This window comes from Drosophila santomea, chromosome 3R (genome assembly GCF_016746245.2).
Source record: "Drosophila santomea strain STO CAGO 1482 chromosome 3R, Prin_Dsan_1.1, whole genome shotgun sequence".
In the NCBI taxonomy this organism is placed as follows: domain Eukaryota; kingdom Metazoa; phylum Arthropoda; class Insecta; order Diptera; family Drosophilidae; genus Drosophila; species Drosophila santomea.
Window position 1 is genome coordinate 8229458 of NC_053019.2, and position 18853 is coordinate 8248310.

Consider the following 18853-nt stretch of genomic DNA (forward strand, 5'->3'; position numbering starts at 1 on the left):
CGGGATGTAGGGGGATGTAGGGGGATGTAGGTTGATGGGGAAGGGGAAGTGGGGCCTTTGGGCGGGTTAGGATGGTTTTAGTTGGGTTGGTTGTGTTGCAAGTTTCGGCTGTTTGTTGCTCTTGTCTCTTGTGGTGCTGGTGGCGTGAGGGTGTTGGGGAAACATTAATTCATTTACAAACTTAAATTGAACGTGAAATTATTAATTGCTTGCTTAATTAATTTATAATGAGTTTTTCAGTGGCATCTGTTTCGCGTCAGTGCAAGAGAGAGGTAGCTAGTGAGCGATGGTGCAGCTAGGCGAATTGTTAATATCAAGTATGCGCAGTGTGTGCCATGATCGGGGAGCAAAGGTTCGAAAAATGTATGGTATGCCGTGTTCAGATTGTATTCAAGTGTACTTCAGTCTTTTTTTTGCGGGACAGGTTTGTATCGTGTTAGATGAAGTTAGAGTTTCGGTTTTTGTGGGACTTATCTCTTTGGTTATCACAAGAAAGACATTCAGTTTAACATTACATTATGCACTGGATGAAGCGTACACTAGTGGCTAGATTGAAGGATAAGTCATCGTTTTGGTTAATAATTATTTATATATATAGTGTGTGTGTTGGTGTGTGTATGTGAGTTTGTGTAGACACAAGTATCGAAACGAAAATGAGTTGAAAGTAAAACTCCAATAAAACGTTCGTATGCCGCTTGCACCACATAACAAATCATGACTCAGCTCATCGAAATTTTGTAGTGTGTGGGGAATATATATAGTATATATAGGTAGTATTGTAATTGGCAAACCACGATCATCAATCATCAATCAGCGAGCGAACGAGCGAGCGAACGAACGAGGAACGAACGGCAGCAACTTCCGGCAGGATATATACGTATAGAGATATATTTGTATATGTGTTTGCGGGTGTGAATGTGTGTATGCTTGGAGGTATAAATATCAAAGTAAAAATTCAATTCAGTTCATTCGCTTATTATTACATCATTGAAAGTTCATCAAAAGAGAAAGTAAAATGTAATCCTTTACATAAATATTCATAGTCATTAATATAAGGTATACATGTCGTATAGGTGGATTTTATATATATATTCAAGGTCAGTCATCAATCAATCAATTCATATCAATTAAACAATTTACAAGTATGCGTTTATATAATATATATATATATATATATTTAGAGAGAGACAAGAGACAGAGAGTGAGAGAGAGAGGAGCAAGACTGGGGGTTTTCTGGCTGGATGGGGTTTGCTCACCAAGTCCACGTAATGAAAACTAAAACACATTTAAAATAAAATAGTTTCGAATGTTCTTTATAAGCATCGACTTGGCTTCAACTAAAAAATGCTTAATACTTCGGCAGGACTTTTGTTTTACTGCTTCCACTCTCGGAAGAATTGGTTTTTCAATTATAATGTTCTCGATTCGAAAAGACTTTCTTTAGCCAAATCCTCGTTTGAACTCGTTTCCGGTGCCCTTCACTTGGTATTTTGGAACCGCTTGAAAGAATCTCATACGTGGAAATTGGTGAATGATTAGTACTAAGTTCGGTTAACACAAATCACAGACATTACTTAAAAAGGATTCGCATTCAAAGTAATATTTAAATTCAAATTCAAATTGAAGCATATGCCAAGTCTGTTGGTGTGATTGAGTGAGTGTTTGTGGCTGGGTGGGCGGTGTGTGTCTCGTGAAGTGGGCGTGGCCAGTTGATGAGATCCAAAACCGATGCCGATATTTGTATCTACTAAGCTCGACAGGTAAAAATCTGCCGTCTGCATGTGTAAAAAGTATTGGTTTCAATCAACTAACAATGGGATGAATGGTGGGTGGTATTCTCTGCGCAGAGCATTAAAAAATTCATAACGATGGGGAGAGGAGTGCTGACGGGGAAAACTGAGAGCACTGCGCTTTCATGAATAAATCAGAACTCAAAAAAAATATGGGGGGAAAAACATGTTTTATTGTTCCATATCCATCCATACAAAGAGGAAATTATCCAAACGTTTGCACAAGGCATGGCACACACACATACTAACGCACGCACACACACAGCGACAAAGTGGAAATACAATGAACGAAATCAATATTAATAATAATGCCCAATGCAATATTAATGGGAAACTCAACTGCAAAAAGTATTAAGGCACACAAAACTGAATACACGTGAATACGAGTATGAATAAATATTAACACGCACACACGCATTCGCAATTAAATTGTTTTTATTCGTTATAAATTTGTTTCATTCATAATGTGTTACTTATGCTTTCTTCCCCTCATCGGTATGTTTTTTTCTCATTTGTTTTTAATGTTTTCGTATTTTCTATAAATTACTTGCTCTGCATTATTCATAATTATTGTATAAATCGTTATATTTGTTTGCCGGCTTTTTGTTTCAGTTTTCTTGCTTAAACAACTCCATGAAGATTGCTATCAATAAAATATAAACAAAATGGACAAAATGCCACAAACACGAGACAGAGCTAGAGCGAAAATAGGGAATTCAATGGATATTTAAAACTAAATAGTTACATACATATGCGTTTTGGTTGGTTTTGGTAATAATGGGAATAAAGATTATAAAACTATTGGCTAGTTTAACTAACTTTTTCTGCAAGGACGGTTATTCATGACTCAATTCTCTACTAGGCTAATAATCAAGAAAAAGTTGCGTTTTTTAAACAAATAACTTACTGAATTACTTAATGCGTTTCGATTGGGATACGTATCAGGGGTATTTACCTAAGCTCCAGATGAGTGTACGTGTTTAAGCTAATTATTATTTTTGCTAACTCAGAACTGCCTCCATTTATTAGTAAGCAGTCAACTTAAATTTCGTTTCTAGGTTTAAATAACTGCAAAATTTTTGGTTATTCAGTTAACACAAAAAGTACGACCTGTGGAGAATGTTATTTTCGACCATCCCAACGTAAAGGAAAATTGAAAGAACTTGGTGCAAGATATTGAACTCGACAAGGGGTGAGTAAAACTTTGGTGTTGCATTAGTTAGTATAAATAAATAAAAAACGAACAAATAATGAGATTACAAAAATCAGATTCATTTTATTTAAATAAAGTCGATTGGTTGTTGCTAAAATAAGGACTAAGATTAATTTAAGATAAATTTATTGTACATAAAAATAAATTAATACAAGGTGCATACATTTATACATTGCATTTAATTGGGGCCCCAAATCGATTCGACTTGGATCAAGAACCTTCGTCCTCATCTTCGGACCCAGCCAGTTCTTGGCTCGACTTCGATATTTGGATTCTAATAGGCGTCTGCAAACGCTCGGTTTCGTATATTCTGACCTTCAACTAAACGGAAGGGGATAAATGTAGGTTTTCTTAATGCTTAGTTTTGTTTATAAAAATAACACACAAAATACAAAAGGTGTGGTGGTGTATCATAAACATTTAACATACAAATCAAAACAAATAATCAAGCTCAGAGCGATTAAAACGAAAATTGGTTACACACAGATGGGAAACTTTGATCATACCAAACAAATGAGATTGGCAAATAAAAGAATTTTAATACTTTCGACAAATTGTTACTCCTCGCACGCAAGCGAATAAATGTCGAGAATTGAAACTGCATTGCGAACAAACAAAAAAATGTATTTTAAACAAGGTGCCGGAGAAAGATTCGATAATTGTTATATAAACGAGTCGCATTGGTCTTTTTTTTCGATTTCCGTACTCTTCACATGTGATTGTTAAATTTAAAATAAAAAGATTTTTCGCAACATTTTTCCTTTTGACTTTAATTAATTTCTGTTGCGAATACATTTTAAAGAGAATTGCGTTTGGCAATGCACGCATTTATTCATTGCTGGTCCATGAATGCAAACCAATTTTTATGACTGACAGCGGAATGAAATTATTAAAATTGCGCATTATGATGATTGCCGTTGTGGTAATGGTGTTATTATTGTTATTATTTGCACTGCTTTCTGATTTGTTTGCGCCTCGATGCGAACTACTCGGTCTATCGAGTGTTGGATGGATGGATGAATGGATCGAAGAACTCATCTCCGACCTTAATTGCTTGTAATTAACTGCCATAATTGCGTAAAAACTCGTTTGATTGCATTACGAGAGAAAGATACTCGTGAGTGGATAGATTGAAGCTCACTTCCGTGAAAAATGCATAGTGTGTCAAACTAATTTAATCGGTACTCCAATTCCAAAAATTCGCAGATAATTTAATTTTAAGATTACTCTTGCTGGATCCTCAAATCATTTACTCGTGGATGTGTGAACGGGTGCTTTGGCATTTGTGAGGGTGAGCATTTCGGGTGCATTCATGCGAGTGCCTGTGATGGGGTGTGTTTTGGGGTGTTTGCATGTGTGCATGTGTGTGCCGGCCAAAAAGATAGCTCGAAATACCTGCCAACCTTGAAGTGGATTGTGGGATTTGGCCAACTCGTTAGTCAGTTACTCAATCATTAATTTGCCATTGCGTAACCAAGGGAAATTTTTGAAACTCTGTAAGTGCCTCTCAAGAAATATGTTGCACGTTATGCTGTGCAGCAGTGTTGTGGCAAGATCTAATTGGATTATGCGATTAGCAGAAGTTCAAAAGCTGATTTTTCCTTTTTCCGATTGGCTTTGCGAAACTGAAACTTGATTCCGACTTGCAATGTTAGCTTTCGGCAAAAGGCGCGTAAACTTGTTAAATGGTGCGCTGGCAACGTTTAGCTGATTTGGCCAAATGGCGCTGCGCTTTACAAATGGCATGGAAATGTTTGCCCCAGCAGACGGATGGGCGAAAAGTTTTTGGCCAACTGGAGTCGGTTCGGTTCGGTTCGGGCCATTTGTCGGCCAGAAGTTGCAAGTTGCTTGTGATTTATGCACTGACAGTTTGTGGTGCGTGTCTGGGCCTTTTATTTATGAGTTCTGTTTCTCCTTGGCTCGCATTGCGAGCGTAAACAAATGCAGAAGTATGCTAAAGATAATGGTATTTATTCTGGGCTGTCGGCCGACTTCAATCCGTCCCTTAGCTTTCTCTGCTCTGTGGTTAATTAGAACGCAAAGAAAACTTTTCGGATCAAATTGGTACACAGTGCACAGCATACAAACACACACACACACATAGACACACACACGCACACGCAAAAGGGCACGCATCCAGGATATTCAAAATGCAGAGCAACGAAATAACATCCTTGTGTGCGCACACCACACATTCAAAGTGTATATCGTAAGTAGTAAACAAGTAGTAAAATCTGATGTATGTACCTGAAGCAATAAAAATAATCACGAGTGGCAGGAGGCAAGGCAAAATCATAATAAAAACAACACGAATAAGGTTTTAGCGGGAAGCAAACAGAGAGAGAGAGGGAAAGAGGTAGACTGAGATTTACATATATAGAGAGTTGGTAAAACACACAAAAATCTGGTTATAGCAATTCACATACGTTGCGGTTACATTCTCAGTTTGGCTGCGTTCCAGCTAAGACAAGAGCCAAATAAAAAGACAGGAAAAATGAAATGGAAACGAAGTGGCCAGAATGAAAAACCGAATCGGGTTGGTGGGGGGTGGCAGGAAAGATAAGGCCAAAACATGTTGCAGGTTGTTAATCAAACAAGCAGGCAGACAAACACACGACAGGCTAACGTTGCATGTTGGACAAAATGAAAGTGTAAATATTTTCGACACGCGCGCGCGCCCAAAAGCAGGCAATAAAAACTTGATTATGGAATTTCGCATTGCTTTCTCGTATCGCATGACTCTTGTTGCTAAACACTGTCATATAAAAAAGTGTGTTGGACGGATACACAAACACAAACACAAATACAAATACAAATGCGAACGGAAACGGAAATGGGTACAGAAAGAAAAACAGAAATGGAAACCGAAATCGTAACCGTAAACGAAAACAAAAAGTAAAACAAACCGAACCGAATATGTTTGGGAACGTACGAGTAACTGGAATTGTTTTGAGTTGCACAAAATGCATCGAGCACAGACAGTTGGTTACTGGATTACAGCATTACAGCATTACTGGAGTACTGGATTACTGATTACTGGATTATTTGCTTTGATTTAATGCTTTACATGGTTCTTTGAGGGGCGGGCAAGGAAAACATTCCGCTTGGTGTAGAGTATAGTACTTTTGGTATTTTTGTTTTTTTTTTTTGGTTTTTTTTTTGTTTGTTTCGAGTATTACAATATAGTTGTTGCACCTTCGGGAATCTCAATCTCATATCGAAAAGGAAAACTAATCGAATCGAATAAATTTTGGTAGTAGTATTTGTAGTAGTAGTAGTAACATCATTAACATAAGTTATACATACATATACATAATGTAAACTAAATGAGCATTAGCATGTTAACGTAAAACATAATGAATGCGTTCAAGATCACCGACACATACATACGCTGTATGTATCAATAGGTACTGGTATATATATATATGTGTGTGTGATGTAGAAAATGCTATAGTTATATATATCGTACTTAAGTAAACTCGGCCGGGGGCCTCTCATTTTTTGTATCATTTTTTTGGTTTCCATCTTCTTGCATTACTTAAACGTAAACAAACGTAAACACACGAACATAGGGCTTAGGCATTATAAGTATATATGTGTTTAGGTATATAGAAATATATAGAAAGGTGGAAAAAGTTCAAGTTGTACAAAATGCACGCTTGGCGGCAGTTCTTGTCCTGAACACAGGTTTTAGGTTTTCAAATCGAGTGCGTCTGTATTGGTAGCGGTAATTGTTTGGTTCGGTCCTCAGTCGGTAACTAAAATCTATCTGAATTGACAAGCTCTCAAATTGATTACAACACACTTTGCCACATTAAATGAAACACAAGCTGGTGGAATTCTCTGATCAGATATAGTTAATTCGTTTACCTACTCAATTTAATAATAGAAATAATCAAGCCCTGAATCACGATAAGATTTGAATAAACATTTTAATCGAATCAACACTTTAAACAACTTAGATTCGACTTCAGGCGGATTAAATGCTATCGAGCATATATAATTATGCAGTTGAGGTACAAATATACCAATATACCAACGGAATTATTTATAGCCGAGCGAGTAGTCCATGTCAGCGATCCCTGATAATGATGCAATACATGTCGCCGTTCCTATATCCCCATTCCCATCTCAATCTCGACCGCAGTTCCATTCCAATCGCAACCCTACGCTGTCATCAAAGTATGTAATTTTAATTTGACTTTTATTAATTTATATGTTTTACGAAGGGCGACAGATGCGATGGGAGACGACTGTGCCGATAAGTTGATGGTCAGCCATAAAGCAGCCAATGAATTATTATTGTAGCGAGTGGGCAAACAGCCATTGAGGCGGCATCGGGCATTAAGCCTTGCCAACACGGACGCAAACTCACACATACACACACACACACATGCACAGTGTGAGAGAAGGAGAATGGAGAGAGGACAGAAACGTTGACAGGAGAACTTACACAGAGTCCTGGGCATGCATTATGCAGCAATTGCTGTTGTCAACTGACAATGCAGCGAAGGCAGCTGCCGCCTGCCAGTAAATTAAGCGGAAAAGTGTGTTGCGGCATATGGGGCGGGGGTTTGCGAAGGGGACGTGCAGATTGGGGGACTTTTTGGGGCCAGGGGGTCCTGGAGCACAAATGCACAAAAAAGTAAGGCAGCACTCACACACCGTCCAATGCGATCTGGACGTCGGCTGGCAGTATTATTTGCTGCAGTCGGAAATAACTCAACCGCAAATGAGATAAATTGCGCGCACACAGATAATTGCATGGAGGCCCCCAGACGGCGTTGTGGCATGGAAATGTGGCAATTTAATACATTGCACATACGCCGCGTTGGTTTTTTCCTCTTCCAGCTCTTTGCAATTTTTATATATGAGTATATGCATGTGCGTCGCCGTCCCAAAGCAATCGTCATGTTTGTGACTCTCCAGCGTGTGCGTGAGTTTCCTTTTTCGGCCGCTGTACAAATATTTATGTGGTTACCAACCACCGACGTGTAATGAGAAAATATTGCGCATACGCACTGTACGCTCGTTAAAGGCGATCGCTGATGGCGCTCGCCCGACTTGCTCGATAATAGCTAGTTGTAGTGGTATTTACAAGGCGGCTTAAATTAATTTCGGCTGTGAAAATAGTTCAAAGCTTATTTTTCAGTTCGTTTGCAAGTGCTTTTTTATCTGAACCTTCATTTAACTATAAGCGTAAATAGTTATGTATTCAATTGTAGTTATGCACCACTTTGCGGTACGCGTGTAGTAACTTTGCACTAGTTTGATTTGGTAAAATGAGAAACTGAACAACAAAACTGGGCCGGCGATTGATAAAAGTTCAATTTGAAGTACGTTTGAAAAATTCGTTATTCTTCTAGGATGCAGTATACAGTATACAGTATGGGTCGCTTACGTTCATATACATATACACTTTACGGATAGACATACACATACATTTAGGAGAACGCTTAACACGGATGTTTAATTGTTTTAACTATAAATTTGATTTATGCTGCTTTAATGTATGTGACCTTCGCTAAGATTGTGACTAATAAATGTACGCTTTGCCCTATGCATTATCGTTATCCGTATCTTTATCAATTTTAATTGAATTGTTGCATTATTGTCGTAGTTTACGTTAATTTATCTCCTAACATAATCAAGTGGATAAGCATCTTTCTATGCAAACGAATAACTATCCGCTATCCCCTATCCACCAACCTCATCCTCTGTCTGATATGATACGAATCATTGGCTCCTTTTCCGATTCCCCTCCTCTGCATATATTACATACTCCTCATCTGTACACACGGGTCCTAATCAGCGTAGAAGCGAATGTGCCAATTTGTAATTGTAATTTTTGGCCAGGCAAACAAATAGCGAACGAGAAAGAAACAAATAGTCCCCATTCCCCCCACCCCCTCCAATCCGATTGGGGGCTAACACTCGTACTCGAGAATGAATCCCTCTCCCTTAGACGTGGACCTCGGATGTTGCTGATGCGGCAGCAGCAGTGGTGCGGTGGTTGTTGCCGCAACGCTGGACGTCGCTGCTGCTGGCGGTGCGGCTGCTCGGCTTAAATTTACTTGTGACAACATTGCGGTTGCCGTTAATTTGCCGTTGTAGGCGGCGAGGGCGGGATTCAGTGTGGGCGTGGTACCGTGTCCGTAGTAGTTCAGGGCGGAGGTAAGTGGCACGGACTGCTGTTGCTGCTGCTGATGCTGATGCTGCTGCTGCTGCTGCGTGCTGCGTCGATGGTGCTGCTGTTTGGCCATATAATCCGTGCTCGTACTTGCCGTGGCATTGCGCAACGTTATGAAGGTGTCGAAGTTGTCGGCGGTCGAGGAGGCGTTTGAGGTGCTCGAGTTTCGGCGGTTGCCCAAATGTTGTTGCTGCACTTTGGGCGCGGTGGGTTGCAGGTTCAGATTGAGCTTTAAGTGCTGCTGCTGCTGCTGCTGCTGCAGCTGGGACATTGATGAGTTCGATGAGGAGGAGTTGGACAGCGAGGACGAGTTGACCGAGTGGGCGGGCGGGTGCTGCTGCTGATTCGCATAGTATTTGCGCAAATTCTCTAGCATATAGCGATTGTTTGCATTTCCGGCTGAGCTGACAGCGACCAATGTTGTTGCTGTTGCGCCTGCTGGTGTTGCTGCAGTTGCTGTTGCTGCTGCCGCTGCTGTTGCTGCTGCTGCTGCTGCTGCACCTAATGCCGCTGGCTCTGGCTTTGGCTTTGGCTGATGGAACTGTGGCCCTGCGGTTGGCGTCGGCATCGTTATCTGCTGCTTGCTGCTGGTGGCATAGAGTACATCGCTGCTTTGTCCCGGCAGCGCCAAATTGATGACGCTGCCTGTTGCAGCTGGCATTGCGGTTGCTGCTGCAGCCGGGATTTCTGCGTGCTGTCGCTCCATATCCAGTGTATGGGCTCTTGTCCTGCCCTTTCCCCTGCTTCCCGACTCCCGATAGCTGCGGGCGTAGTGGGCCTCCATCAGGTCCGCCCGTCGCTGTCTGGCCACGTCCGGCTGCTCGCCGCCTTCTCCGGCACTCCTGCCGAATCCATAGAACTCGGCCCGCGGATAGTGCGCAGAGTTCGTGGCACGGTCGTAGTTTCTGCCCCGCTGTCGCTGGAAATGCTCCAGGTAGCTCTCGCCGACTCCCCGTTCGCCCACCAGGAGATTCTGGTCCTCCAGCCCCACTTCATCGCCCACCTCCTGGCGCTGCAAATGCTGATTGAGGGACTGGTAGAATGTGCTTTCGGCCAGATTCTCATTATAGGATGTCGCACTCGCCGGCTGATGCCAATCAGCGTCTTCGCATTCGTTCACTTTGACGCGAATGCGTATGTCGCGGGCCATGTAATCCGGCCTTCCGCCAGCCGCCTCATCATCGGCACACAATCCATCCACCGCCAGCCCGGCCTCATCGTCATCGCCATCCTCTTCGTCGTCGTCGTCGTAAAAGAATCTTGCTGATTTGGCGCTTTCCGCCAGCAGCAAGTCCTCGCTCTCCTCCAAAGCCAGGGCGTAGCTCGTTAGGTTGTCAAAGTAGTATTCGCACATTTTGTCCGGGTGCTCGTAGCGTAGTTTAAAGTCCTTGGGATCCTCCTCTGGTTCCTGCCGTTTAGTAGTGGGTCCACTGAATACCGAGGCATAGTCGGAACTGCTCATCGAGTCCGAGTTGAGGGCAGTGTTCCTTACCTTCGCTTTGGACGCTATGGGCAAAGTGCCGAGGTTCTCGTAATTAGCACCATAGTTGGCGGCCTGCGATTGACTCCTTTTGTGCCTGGGACGGCGGGGAGTTTCTGGCGCAGGATCGGGCTGCTTGGCTAGGGCTTTTCGCTGGGCTCCACTCACCCGACCCACCGAGTGGGCCGACTGCTTGGTGGTGCTCAGCTGGTGGTCGAAGTTTTGCTCCAAGTAGGCATCCAAGTAGTGCAGGTTCTTGCTGAGATCGATCTCCGATTTGTAGCTCTTGTAGATGGTCGCCTGTTTGCAGCGTGATTCGTAGTTGGATATGTTTGCCCGATCACTGATAAAGCGGAAGCTCTCATCTTTGGCCAGGGTATGGAAGCCACTGAACTCGGAACCACCCAGAGATCCTCCTTCACCGGTGGTCGTCTTGAAGTTTCGACACTTGTCGCGTATTTTCTGGATACCCTGCCGCGTCTTGGCCTGCAGTCGCTCAAAGTAATTCGCCTTGGTCACCGGCGATGTGGAGTGATTTAGTCTTGGATGATAGGCGGTGGTGTGCTGGATGTCATAACCTCCACCACCCGATGCCCGCATGCTCTGAATGCTGTGCGTCCTGTTGGGATAACTCAGTTTCAGTTTGGGCAGCGATGGCGGCTCCTCGGCGTCGGCGCGTTGGTGAAGTTTTCTTAGCGAAAGTTGCTTGAAAATGGCCCGCGATCGCTTGGGCTTGCCACTGGAGGTGTTTGTCCTCCTGCCCAACAAATCCCCAGAGTCATTGTCGAAGTCCTGCCGCTCAAAGCGCCGCACTGGCACCCCGTGCAGATAGTGATGCTCGGAGGGGGGATTTTGGCTGCGATTGGATTCGAAAAGTCTTCGCAAGCCACGACCCTGCCTCTGGGGTCGGGAGCTCCTGGCGTTCGCCGCACTCCTCAGTCGCGTATTAACGCTCAGCGTTAGGATCTCGTCGTCGTGGAAAATGGAGAAGGGATTCGTGATCACCGTGGAGCTGTCTCCCGTCTGATTGTTGGAGGGGCTTAAACTGCTTACGGATCTAGTCTTAAGGCTAACGCTACTCCTAGGCCTACTAATGGCTACTTCCTGCTGCTTACTGTCTAGTACAACTACAACTTTGGCTTCACTGTGCTGCTGGTGTGGCATTACCTGCTGTCCACTAACTTGGCCCAGATCCGTTTCGGATCGAGAGCGGATCGAGGGTGCATCCGCTCCACCCTTGCGCCGCAGCTCCTTCAAGGAGTTGCTCTGCTTGCGGAAGCGGTAGAACGGATTGTTGATGCTCAGCTTCTGGAGCAGCACCTGCGTTTCCTCGGGCGTGAGTGGACCCACTGGCAAGGGATCCACTGGACCCGGCCGCTGCTCCACACTCGTCACATTCAGGTGGAGCAACTTGGGCGCCGTCGCCGGCTTTATGTCCCTGTTCATATTGTTCTCCAGATCCCGCTTGCTACTGGTGGTCTTGCTGCTAGTCAGCGAACTGCTGCCCTCGCTGTTGCTGCTGTCGCTGGTTTTGGCCACCTCTGAGGTGTTGTTATTATCGCTATTGGTCAGGACAGTAGTCGACGTGGAACTGATTTTGTGGTTGTTATTGTTGTGGCTTACACTACTGTCATCAAGTCGCTGTTCGTTCGGTGTTGTGTGTTGGTCAGTCAGTTCGTTTTGGTCTTCGTTATCGTTATCGTTTGCGTTTGCGTTCTCGTTCTCGTTTTCGTGTTGCTGTTGCTGTTGCGTTAGCTGTTCGTTGGATTCGCTAGTGGTATCAATTGCCTGCTAGACCCTAGTGGGCGGTTGTAATATCATTGCAGCCATGCGTACCTTCATTGCCTCCGGCGATCCGTGTCCCGGGTACTGTTGCTGCGGATGCTGGGATGCGGCATGTAGGGCAGCGGCTGCTGCTGCTGCTGCTGCGTGTTGCTGCTGCTGCTGCTGCTGCTGCTGCTGTTGTTGCTGCTGCTGCTGCTGGTGATGATGGAAGCCCGCCGGCGTGGTGTAAATCGAATCACCTTGAGGGCCACTCGTGCTATCCGAGCGTGATTTCAAATCAGCTTTCTCGCTGCGGGCGACAAACAAAAAGGAAAAGAGGCGAGATGAGATGGCATGAGATGGGTGGAGCAAATCGTTATCGAAAATTGTTTGCCCAAGTGACAATTGTGTGGGTGGTGGTTAAGTGGTTGGGTGGTGGCTTATCGGCTGCCATCGCTGATTGGCGAATTGTATCCCTCACGCATATCTGAATATCTATTTAGTTTTTGTCGCTGCCTCGCCTAGCCGCAGGCAATTGTTTACTTGGGGTTTAGGAAATTAGATATGCCTCTTGCCCCCTTTGCATCCTTGCCCCCCATCAATTTAATCTCGAGATGGGCCCAGAAATTTTGCTAACAAAACGAATTTTGGGAATTGTGGTCGGAGTGTGCTTGATACGGAAATTCTAAATCCATTTCCGTTCTCTTTTTCATATTGATCGATTCAGTGGTACTTTGCACTTGTGTGTGTGTATAAACAGAATATAGTTATTCTAAACTTCTAAACAGGAGGAACAAAGGACGTCAGCGGCGAATGGTCAAATAACCTCTCATAACTCATGTTTCAGGATTGGGGCTGCATGGCGTGCTGCAACAATGAGCGATTGGTGGCCCCCAGTTTCGAATTGCTGCTATTAAAAAACAAAATATTATTTACCCTTCTGGAGTTTTGGGGTATAACAAATGTTGATTTTCTAACAATGTAAGCATACAACTCAAGATATTGGTGAAAATTACTAAGCATAATTCAATTTAAAGTTTCTGTTCTGCCTTAAAATGATTTACACCTATTGAATTCCCTTAGCTATCCATTTTTTTTACCATTTGTGAGGGTATTTCGACTTTGTTCTGCGCCAAACAAAAATGTTTGCTCGCCGATGCATATATTGAATATATGAAAAATGTATAATATTTTATGTCCCTCACACACACACTCACACACGTACGTGCAGTGGAAAACATTTTTCATTGTTCCAATGCTGTACGTGTGCATTTGTATTGGTGGGCGAGTTGCTGTATTCGGTCAGTGGGGGCGCATAAATTGGCACGCCAGCGCCACCTGTTGGGTGCAGGATGCGGCTGCATAAAAATATATCAAAATGGTCATTTATCTATGGCCCCCACCCTGTAAGGGTGTGTGAGTGTGTGCGTGAGTGTGGGTAAGGGGGAAACGTAGGTGTGTACGTATTACGCTTCAACTTACCTGTCTTTATCCGATGATTTATAGCCCGTGGAACCTGTTCCATGCGAGAAGCGAAGCGGGAAGAGAAGAGAAAGGGGAAGATTCATATTAGAGTGTGCAATATTCAGGAATATAAATTCCACCCATTATTCTTTGAAGGGTGTGGTTGTGTCCCGCTGCAAAATAGTAGAAATTAGCTGTGAAAATACCGCTGGCAATTTGCAAACAGACAGCTAGATAGAGGGATATATATAGAAATACATATATATTTTTGAAATGTGCCCTTGGAGCCGTGATAAATGAGCCAAGGACTTATTGATTGCGAGGAACGTGTAAATTCCCTGCGAGGTGCTCGCAAATTGTGATGGATATCGAAGGGGTGAAGTGGCTCCTCAGCCAGGAATATATGTGCTATAGTATCGGGTCGCACTTGAGAGATCTGTCAAACGGCATTTGACAACTGGAAGGCAGCTGCAGCAGTCAGTCAGCCAGTCAGGCAGTCAAATTGACAGCTTGATTGACAACTGAGAAATTGCGATTAGGTGCCAGGGACTCGGGACACAGCCTGAAAAGTGTTTACAGATCACGAGGATGTGGATGGGTAACGGTAGCGGTATGCGTGTGTGGGTGTGTGCAGGAACGGCTCGAATGTCCTTCAGCAATGGCAAAGTTTCGCCCTTGCTTCTTTTGAAAATTGTTTTACAATTGTAAAAAGTTTCGCCGCTTTTTGTCTGCGTTTTGATTTCTAATTAGGCAGCGAACTCTGGCTTTAAGCCAGAGAAGATTCTTCCGCCGAAAGGAGAGATGAAAATGTTGGCGCAACTAACAAAAAGCCGACTCGAAAACCCTTAACCCTTTTGTGTGCGCAGGGGAGGAAGAAGGGGGATTCAGCGGAGGAAACAGGAAACGGAGACTGACCGCAGGCGTTGGACGCTAATGAATATTTTATGAGATTTATTTGAGTTTCGAGTTTCAAGCAGTGTAGGGAAAAAGGAAAAGCAGAAAAAAGTACAAATAAAAATAAAAATGAGCCAACACAACACACACACACACACACAAAGCGCCAAAGAGACGCATCCATCCTGGCAGCCATTTTTTCCGCCATGACCGCGTCCTTCTCGCATTTCAATGCTTTGTGAGCTGGCAAGTTTTTGTGTTTTTGCAATTAGTGTGACAGCGGCCTTGGGGGGAGGGTTTCCAGCTTGGGTGGGTGGTAAAACAGGCAAACCAGGCGCCATAATCAAGGAGGAAGTTTTAATTGTCGCGGCCTTGACGGCACTGCCGGTGCAATTAATACGGGCCCGATGATTGTTCGTCTAGTATTTTTTTGGGGGGATGGGGGGTTTTGGGGGGAGATTTCCCTCTTTTCAACTTACCCTTGAAGCAGCATCTCTTGCTCTTGATCGCATAGATACAGAGGCAAACCAGCAAAAGGATGGCGGCCATGCAGCCCCCGGCCACGCCCATTAGATAGCTCATCTCGTAGGGTTCTGTCCGGAAATTCCATTCGATTCCATACACGGATTCGTATTCGTATTCGTATTCGATGTGGTGGAGTTGGCGGTGGTGGGGTTGATTATGCAAGCATTAAGGGGAATTTTCATTTTCATATGCAAAATATGTGTTATGCAATTCATGTATTGCACGTGCGATTGATTTTAATTAAAATCGTTGGGCAGCGATGCGATGATGGGTGGGGTGGCTATGTTTAATGAGTTCTCAGTTCGTGTGTTCTTTCAACAATTTACACTCTCTCGTTGTAATAAGTAGGGATTAATCACTATTCGGCTAATTAATATGCATTTTGATTGGAATTTTAAGGAAATTAAAGTGGCTGAACGGAATTACTGAAATGGTTGTTTCTAAGATTCAACATTTGATAAAGACTTTGAATATTAAAATTGATTCATTGGTAAGTGATTTTGACTGTGCTAAAAGTTTTTTGTAGAAATGTATGATATCACACGATTCTGACTATGTGTTGCAGTGAATCGAAAAAATGCAAGTTTTACATGAGTGTAACTTAAATAAGTAATACGTGGGTGGGGGATTTTGTGGGATGGGGGTAAAGAAAATCAAAGAAAAGTCTATGCACCTGCAAACGTACCCTCCACAATCAGGTGTATGGCGTGACGATCGGTGCCCCGCTCGTTCTCCACCACCAAGTAGTAGGGCCTGGAGTCGTGCTCGTCCGCGTGCAGGATGTGCAGGGTGGACAGGTAGCAGTCCTCCCGAGTGTCCGGCTGCATGTCATCGGCCCGGAAGCGATCTGTGGGGTATGGAAAAGGAAATCAGGCGAGTCCTTGTCCTTGTTACATGTTACCAATTGCGAATTGGCTTTCGCGGGCTAAGTAATTGCACTGGAATTGCACACAATTTGTCGGCGGCCGACATTAATCATTCGATTCGATGGGCTAACTGGGAGCGCACGCGAAAAAAGGACCGCGGACCAAAGGAGAAGGAGGATTGGACGGGAATGCGCTCCGTTTGATTTGTGTCAGTGGCAGTGAGAGCACGCAGGATTACACGCACGAAGGACGCCCAAGGATGGACACGGGTAGACAAGCTGAAAATGAAGAGTAATGCGCCTTGCGGGCCAAGGACCAGTGTTGCCAAGTCAGCTGTTTTCTAGGACATTTAGTTTATACCTGATAAGATATATGATATCTACCTTCTATATTTTTAGCTTCTAAAAACTTTTCCATGTCCTAGTACTCAATTAAAAAAAATAGTTTGCTCTGTACTTTGAAATGACCTAACATGAGAAAATTCTCTCTTCTGAAGTTATTTCATTTAATTCAGCAATTTTTAGCTCGAGCTTAATCAGGTAATCAATAGTTGGCAACAATGGCCAACACTGGCTGCAAGGATGGAGTTCAAGTTGGATGGAGCAGCGGGGAGGTGGCGGAAGCATGAGGGGGATGCAGCCGCATCTGGTGGCGGATGTACATCCCGAAAGAGTTTCAGCTGGAAAATGAGCTGCGTTGTGTGCATTGGCTGTCTGTTGAAGCTCGGATTACCGGCGGCTGACAGGCGTGCGAAGTCTGCTCGAGGCACCACCACCATCTCGAGCCCCCATTCTTTGCACCAGCACCGCCCAGTTTCCAACAACGGACATGACACTGCCAGTTTCTTGTCCGACTCTGACTCCGCGTGGTCATGTAATTTGTCTTGATTTGCGGAACAATTCTGCGCAAATGCCATGCCCCCGTCCAACCGCAGTTAATCTAATGAGCCCTCGACCGGGCGGAGCCATCGTTCTGCATCCTGTAGGGCGGCGCTAATTGAATTCCGAGTAGGCAAAACTAAGTCCACCGTCTAATTGCATTACCATTAGCTGACCAATGGGGCGGATGGTAAGCGCTGAGCGGTAACTGCCTATCAAACAAGTATACGCACCGATGCCCGAGCCGGCCTCCAGACGCAGGGATCCCCATTCCCAGGCGACGCGTTGTGGCCGCGGATCCGCACAGACGACCATTGTCAGGCTGGCCGCCTCTCCTCGCTTCACGGAGACGGTGTGCAGGGAAGGATGCAGTCGCAGGACCTGCGGGGCACCTGCAAGGACAACGGAAACAATGGTGAAAAATGCATAAAGGAGTTGCGCTTAGTCCGCCCAGATGACTTTTTAATTGAGTTGGTGTGGCGCAACGCAACGCACTGCCGAAGATAATTATATAGAGTGGCTAGAAAGTGGAGTTCGGGCAACCACTATGGGCACTGCAGTGGCATTAATGGTATGGGGATCTCGGGTAGGCAAGTAACTTAAGGCCATATAGTCTTTTATGACTTTCTCTTGAAAGGCATATTATATATTTTTGTCCCGAATATGCGCGAATATTAATGCAAAATATTAAAATAAAATTTGAGTAGACTTGGGGATGTATGTATGCATACGTATATCCATACGTATATCATTTCAAAAGCATCTATTTCTGGCGTATTATCGCCAAGTAATGAGAAACTAGGTCCTTTTTTTGACACTTTGGCACTCTGTCGCAGTTAGTTAGTTAGTTTGTTACACACATAAATGTGGCGAGGACTTTTTTCGTATGCTTGTTTATTTTTATGCATTTTTTTCGTTCCCGGCTCTGCTAAATTGCTCGTGTCCTTGGTTGGTCATAAATTATGTACGTGCTGTGGTATTCGGTACTAAATTTAAATATTTCTTTCTGTTCTTTTTTTTAGAGTTTTCCTTCTTTTTTTTTTTTTGCTCCCAGTTTGCTGTCCAGTTTTTCGCCCTCGGCAGTTGCAGCTCCATTTTTTTGTTCCGCTGGCGCTGCGGTCATAAGTTCATTTTGATTTTGTGTTACGTTTTGGTTTAGTCCGTTGCCCAGTTGCTAGTCGCCGTCCACCGCGAAATTGTACGGTTGCATGACAGGGGGTGGGGAAAAATTTAGGGAAAGTGGAAAAGCGGGATAGCGGGATAGCGACGAGGAGGTGGCAACGCAAGCGCTTAAAATGTTTCGCAGGCGCTTTCCGGCTGCAGCTTTTAATGGAGTTTTGTTAGTTGTTTTAAGTGTGCATTAGTTGCACGGCAGCCCAGCGAGGGGAGGACTTAAATGAGTAGCCCGAGGCGGAATAGGTTTCGCCTTTTTTACCCGGTTGCGTTGTCACCTTCTCTGTGGCTGTGCTGGTCATCTCCATGACACTGGTTTCCATTCCAGTCCGGTCCGGTTCAAAAAAAAAGGAAAACAACAAAAATTTGACATCGAAAAAAGCAAAGAGAGCAGAGATGCAGATTTATGACCGCAAACATGGTCCGTTCCTTAACCCGCAATACCCTTTCCGGTTGGGTCGGTTGGCAATCCCTTCGGCAGTGCCTCTCTGGAATCCAGATCCTCGAGGATTCGATGCGTGTCAGGTGGAAAACATGCAGGCTGTGGGACCAGCCGTGTTGTCGTCATATTTTGTGGCATTGCGGTTTTTAAGGCCACACCACACCACACCACACC

At 44.3% G+C, this 18853-nt stretch overlaps 1 pseudogene; it reads right to left on the reverse strand.

Moving 5' to 3' along the window:
* The window catches only part of LOC120454248, a 71503-nt pseudogene that overhangs the window by 9484 nt on the left and 43166 nt on the right, over positions 1–18853 (reverse strand).